The sequence below is a fragment of the Apium graveolens genome, chromosome 9 (assembly GCF_009905375.1).
Source record: "Apium graveolens cultivar Ventura chromosome 9, ASM990537v1, whole genome shotgun sequence".
NCBI classification, from domain to species: Eukaryota; Viridiplantae; Streptophyta; class Magnoliopsida; order Apiales; family Apiaceae; genus Apium; species Apium graveolens.
In genome coordinates this window covers 200,267,415-200,273,678 of record NC_133655.1, presented here as the reverse complement: position 1 = coordinate 200,273,678, position 6,264 = coordinate 200,267,415, and the positions used below count along the sequence as shown (strand labels likewise).

At 36.5% G+C, this 6,264-nt stretch overlaps 1 pseudogene; it reads right to left on the bottom strand.

Moving 5' to 3' along the window:
* Positions 1 to 205: 205 nt before the first annotated feature.
* Positions 206 to 6,264, bottom strand: part of LOC141685861 (tubulin alpha-4 chain-like) — a 101,205-nt pseudogene continuing 95,146 nt past the window's right edge.

Here is a 6,264-nt window from a genome sequence, read left to right as displayed (position 1 = left end):
GGAATCAATTAGTATGTATCAGTTAATAAGGTAGGTGACACTAAATAAATGGAGGACATGTGCTCACCCTTGAGTCATCAAACTTGTACCAGGTGTTTGGAGCAGAACGAAGGAAAGAGTAGTAATGCCCTGAAGTAGCATATAGATCTCAAAACTACTATAAATACACAAATGGTGAGCAGATACTAAAGTTATAATTAAATGGTTATAGAACATGAAGCATTAAAAAATTGCCAATATTATGCATGATATCAAACTTGTGGTCAATGCGGGAGAACACCTCAGCCACACTGGTGGAGTTTGAAATCATGCAGACAGCTCTCTGAACCTTGGCAAGGTCTCCGCCAGGAACAACAGTAGGGGACTGATAGTCGATTCCACACTTGAATCCAGTTGGGCACCAGTCAACAAACTGAATTGTCCGCTAGGTCTTGATAGTTGCAACAGCTGCATTAACATCCTTGGGGACAACATCACCACGATACATCAGACAGCAAGCCATGTACTTCCCATGATGAGGATCACACTTGGCCATCATGGAGGATGGCTCAAACGTAGTGTTGGTTATATCAGCCATAGAGAGTTGCTCATGGTATGCCTTTTCAGCTGATATGACAGGGGAATATGATGAAAGCATGAAATGGATCCGTGGATATGGGACCAAGTTGGTCTGGAACTCAGTCATATCCACATTTATAGCACCATCAAATCGCAGAGATGTAGTCAAGGAGGAAATCACCTGAATTAAACATATACAGACCAAATGATTAGGAATACTAAAGAACTAGCATTAGAACAAATTCAGAAAATATAATGATTCTATATCATCTTCCCGAAGAGAATGAGCAAAAATGTTTGGGTGTGTTTCAGTGAAGTTTAAAAAATGTACACAGGTCCGGATAAGAATGGAAAAAACAACAAAATTTAGATAAAATCATGAAGAGTGATACCTGAGAAACAAGCCTATTAAGGTTGGTGTAGGTGGGACGCTCAATGTCTAGCGAGCACCTACAAATGTCATAAATGGCCTAATTGTCCAGAAGAATAGAGACATCAGTGTGTTCCAGGAGTGAATGGGTTGAAAGGACATTGTTGTAGGGTTCAACGACAGAAGCTGAAACCTGTGGTGATGGGTAGACAGTAAACCCAAGTTTGGACTTTTTCCCATAGTCAATCAACACTTCTTCCTTGCAGTTTTCACAAATGAACTTTGTATCTGGATCTTCTATCATTTTAAGCTTTGTAAACGATTCAAGAGCATCCTGGAGGGTGGTTACATCTTTAATCTCCAGGCTCAAATCAATGGAGGGCTCATAAGTATCAGATAAGTGCTCGCAATTGCAACATTTCAACTAAAATTTTTTAACACATAGAAAGAGTCATTTATATGTGAATGAGTAAAAGAGATTTATGTAAAAACTAAGCATTTAATTACAAGATTACCTTGCTTACTAGGCGACCACCAAAAACCTGTTTGACAAAGTTATCATTATTTGCACACAAAGTTGTCTCCTTTGACTTTGAATCACTACAACACCTCTGGAGTCTATCAAGAAAGCATTACCACGTATGCAGCTAGTTTCAGTATAAACCACAAACCCAAACAACATTTCGTTAACTTTAGAAATGAAAAAATCCAGGACAAGATACCCATTGATAATTATCACAAGGGAAACTGTAGAACATACCTTGTATTACCTGTAGAACATACCCTGTATCTAGCCTCACTTTGCATAAATTGATAGCTATTTACCAACTCTTATAACAGTCCATTTAACAAACTAATTCTAATCCGAAACCACAATTTGACAAAATCTTTTTATTAAAAAAACTGACACAATAACAGTTGGGTAATTTCACTCCACCACAAAATCATCAAATACTAATACACTATCAAACTTGATGCATTACACAAAATATACAACACAAAACATAAAATTAATTACGAACACGGAGATACACATAATAATCATACCTTGAAAGGCCAATTTTCGCGAGAAAATTGACAAACGCTATCACTAGCTTTAACAACAGAAAAGAACTCATTCTCGACATAAATCTCCAAGTACTCACCATAACCTAACACAACCCCTTGTCTCCTCTTCTCGACCATTTTCTTCATCTGCTGTAACCTCTGCTCTCTCAAAACCTTGATATCCTCCAAATCGAGACGATCTAGAGCTGAGATCTCATTATCTATCTTATCTTCCACCGCTTTCAATACTGTTAACACTTGCTTATCCAAGATCTGTCAAATTCTCCAATTATTATAATCAGCAAAACACACAAATAGACACTCTTTCTCTCTCTCTCTGACTCATCTATCTCTATCTCTCTCTCTCAGTTTAAGGTTAATGGAAAATTTAAGACAGCGAAAGTGAATACAAACATGTGAAGCTCAACGAACCTCTGAACCTATTGAACAAAAGAGAGAAACAAAATTTAAAAAATAAAACCCAATAATAATTAAGAACTAAATCGAGATGAAGAATATCAGGATTAAATTTTTAAGCAATACATCAGAAACCCACACACCAAATTTCAATATTAGTCAACAAGGTATCAAAATCAAAACCCGTTACATACTTTAAGAACTAAAACAAAAAACATCCATTAATCACCAAAAAACACAGAAAATTAGAAAGTCAACATAGAGTTGTCTTGGTATATATTAGCAAACCAGATCTGTCCATATCGAATATTGAGTAGTGCTCCACAAATGCCTATGCTACTGCATCTTCAATCGCCTGTTAACCCGAACATAATAGAATGAAATCATAAAAGCCAAAAATATCATAACATTTATGCATATATATAAATTACGAAACCGCTCATTGGCCACTATTGAAGGATAAAAACAGATTTTCAATTCAACTATCTTAAACCTAATTGAACAAACAAACCTATTCAGAAATTAGGGTTTCTCGTAGATGGAGTTTGAGTAATTGAAGGTGTTCTTCAATTCGGGGTTTAATTGAAACCATATATACTTGCAATCAACTGACATGGTGTGTGTGTGAGAGAGAACCAGAGAGATGGAAGAGATAGAGCACCAGAGAGATGGAAGAGAGAGAGACCAGAGTGAACTGAGAGAGAGAGAGAGAGAGGAAAATAATTTGGTAATGGGGAAACGGGTTTTTTTTGTTAAGGGGGAATATTTGGGGAATAAAGGGGGGAAAGTTTCCGCGTATTTTTTTTTAATTTTTTTAAGCTAACCATCGACAACGGTTGTAAAATACAACCGATGTCTATAAGACAAAGACATCGGTTATATAAAAAACCGATGTATAACTAATGTTTCTCATTTTTGAAAAATATCTATAGACAACAGTTATTTTCTCGACCGATGTCTAATATAAGCATTAACATCGGTTTTAAAATAACTGATGTCTAAAAGAACTTTAACATCGGTCGTCTGAGCAACCGATGTCTAAGGACCGATGTCTATTGACAGAATTCTAGTAGTGTGCAAGCATAGAATTCTAGTAACGATGATGTCTAGAATGAGATTCCAGATTCGATTTTCGATGTCGAGGGAGTTTCGAAGGTGATTGTGTATAAGCTCGAGCAAGAGCATGGGTCCATAGAATGATGGATGGAATAGTAAATATTTAAGCATGTGAAATGCGATGCTATTATACTTGATGTGGATTTATATACACATATGTTTCGTTCTCCTATGACAAACCTCTATAGTTCAGAGGTAGGTTCCAAGCCAGATATTTTGTGGCAGTATATTTTTTTATATATATACAATTCTCTTCAATTCGTTCCTTTCTCTCATTTTCATTTCATGTAAGTTGAGAAGAACAACCCTTCCAAAAGGGGAGGTATTGCCGAATGACTATCTATCTGTGTGATAGAAGCCTAGTAGGATACCACATGTTATTTAATTGCTTGTCAAGTACTAAAGGCTGGCCACCTTCTGTACTAACTATGCAATAGAATAAGTGTTCATGATCATAGTGATCTCTCAACAAATTCCTTTACTTCTATATGATGGATCAAGCTTTCGAAGATGGAAGCAGCTAAAGGAAGTAGTATCAGTACGGTGGTATTCCGATTCTAACGCGTTCGTGATACTAAGGTTGACATGGTTATTAAAAGGTTATAGAACGCTAACGAGCAAAAGTATAACCAGTATAATATTAGGAACGGAAGGTAGTAGAGATTACGAACTGGAAAATAATGGGTATTGAGAAGCAAAAGCTCTAATGCTAAAAGCTATAATGAGAGTCTGTGCAATAGACTTGAAAGAAATTGGAATGATCACTTAACAAGGATTGAGTTTTCTTACGATAATAGATCATATGTCAGTATTGAGGTATCGCCTTATGAGATCCTTGAGGGAAGACAATGTCGATCTCCCTTATGATAGTATGAAGTTGTAGAGCACAAGATGCTCGGACCCGCAGTAGTTCAAAGGACCAAGGATATAATAGATCTAATCAGAGGACGGCCGGTAGTAGCCCAAGATGGACATAAGAAGTATGCGGATTTGACTCGAAAGGACAAAGAGTATTATGAAATAGGGGACCTAGTGATGTTAAAGGTATCCCTTGGAAAGGATTGATGAGGTTCGAAAAGAAAGGAAAGCTAAGTCTACAATTTGTTGGACCCTTGGATATATTAAGACATATTGGGAAGTTAGCATACGAGCTAGCCCTACCCCGGAACCTGTAGCAAGTTCATAACATGTTCCACGTATCAATGTTAAGGAAGTGTAATTCGGATGCCAGATAACTAGGGGCATATGAGCGCATAGACTTGCAACCCGATGTAACCTATATGGAGCAACCAGGAAGGGTTATAGAGTGAAAAGGAACAAGTGCTTAGGAGAAGGGTTATCAAACTAGGCAGAGTTTGGTGGTAGGACCACAATGTGGGAAAATTTACTCGAGAGCTAGAAAGTGTAATGCTAAGAGAGTATCCCTATTCATTTTCTATCTGATTCCGGGACGGAATCCTTTTAAGGAGGGGAGACTGTAATAACCCCAATTTTTGGAAATTTTTGAAACCCTTATGAATAGTGATTTTGCAGATTATGCTGAATGAGAAAACTTTTCATGCCACACTATGTAGGGGTTCTGTTATTGATCTTCTGGGATATTATTAGTACTCTATGTGGTATATAAGTGTATGTAAAGATCGTCAGAATCCAATTCCGAACACTTTGATTTTCCCGGAAATCCACTAGATACGGAAAGAATTGAGTATAAGGTAACAGGATAAAAAGGATTTAAATAAAAGGATTATAAGAGAGGATCATAAAAGGATTAGAATGTATTGAGAAAGGTTAAGGAAACCCAAGTAATAAGATCCCGGGTATGATCCCTCAAACGATAAATGAAAGCGAAAGTTAAGCGAACCGTATAACAGATCAACGGTCATTAGGCAAACAATTAGAAGCTAATCAAAGGGATTAGTGGGGATGATGTCATCAAACCAATAGGAAGAGGACAAAGGAGGGAGGGTGACATCACTTGATTATGTAAGCATGACATAAGGGGAAAGAGATGTGGTTGATTTAAAACCACACAAAGTCAAGGTTAGAAAAGTAATTACCCAAAAACAAATCAAAAGCAACCAAGGCAAGCAAAACAAATCACAAACACACCAAGCAAGCAAAAAATTCATTTCCTTTCTTTTTCTTCTTGAAGCTCTCGACCCCTTTTCTTAAAAAATGAAGATTCAAGCTCCACCACTTACTATTTGGCAAGGTATTTATCTAAGCTTCCCCATGGATAGTTACATACTTCCTATAAGTTTAAGCTTCTAATTCCAAGCCAATCTTTTTTATAAATCAAGGAAGAAGATGGTGAATAGTGTTTTTCAAGAACTAAAATTTTTGTTCTTGAAGTTTTGTTTAGTTTAAGCTTGGATAAGGACTTTAAGGGTGATTCCAAGCCATTCTCTTGATTCTCCACTCTCCAAGGGAGGTATAAACTCCAAACCCTAGCTTTAGTTTTGAGTAATTAGGAATGAATATGATTGATATAGTATATGTGAAGCATGATGCTTGTTTGTTTAAAGTTTGGTTGAGTTTGTAGAGATTGGTTGGTTTTGTGATATTGTTGAAGTTGGAAGTCTTGGTTATTAGTTAATAAACTTAAGTAAACTCTTAGTTCATAATTGAGAAATAGTATGAATTGGTAATATTGAGTTGTTGGGGCTGTTGTAGTATGGTATGGATGGAGTTTTGATTGTGGATTGATTGTGGGTTGAATTGGAATGGTATAAAATTTGGGAAATCGCGTAAACATA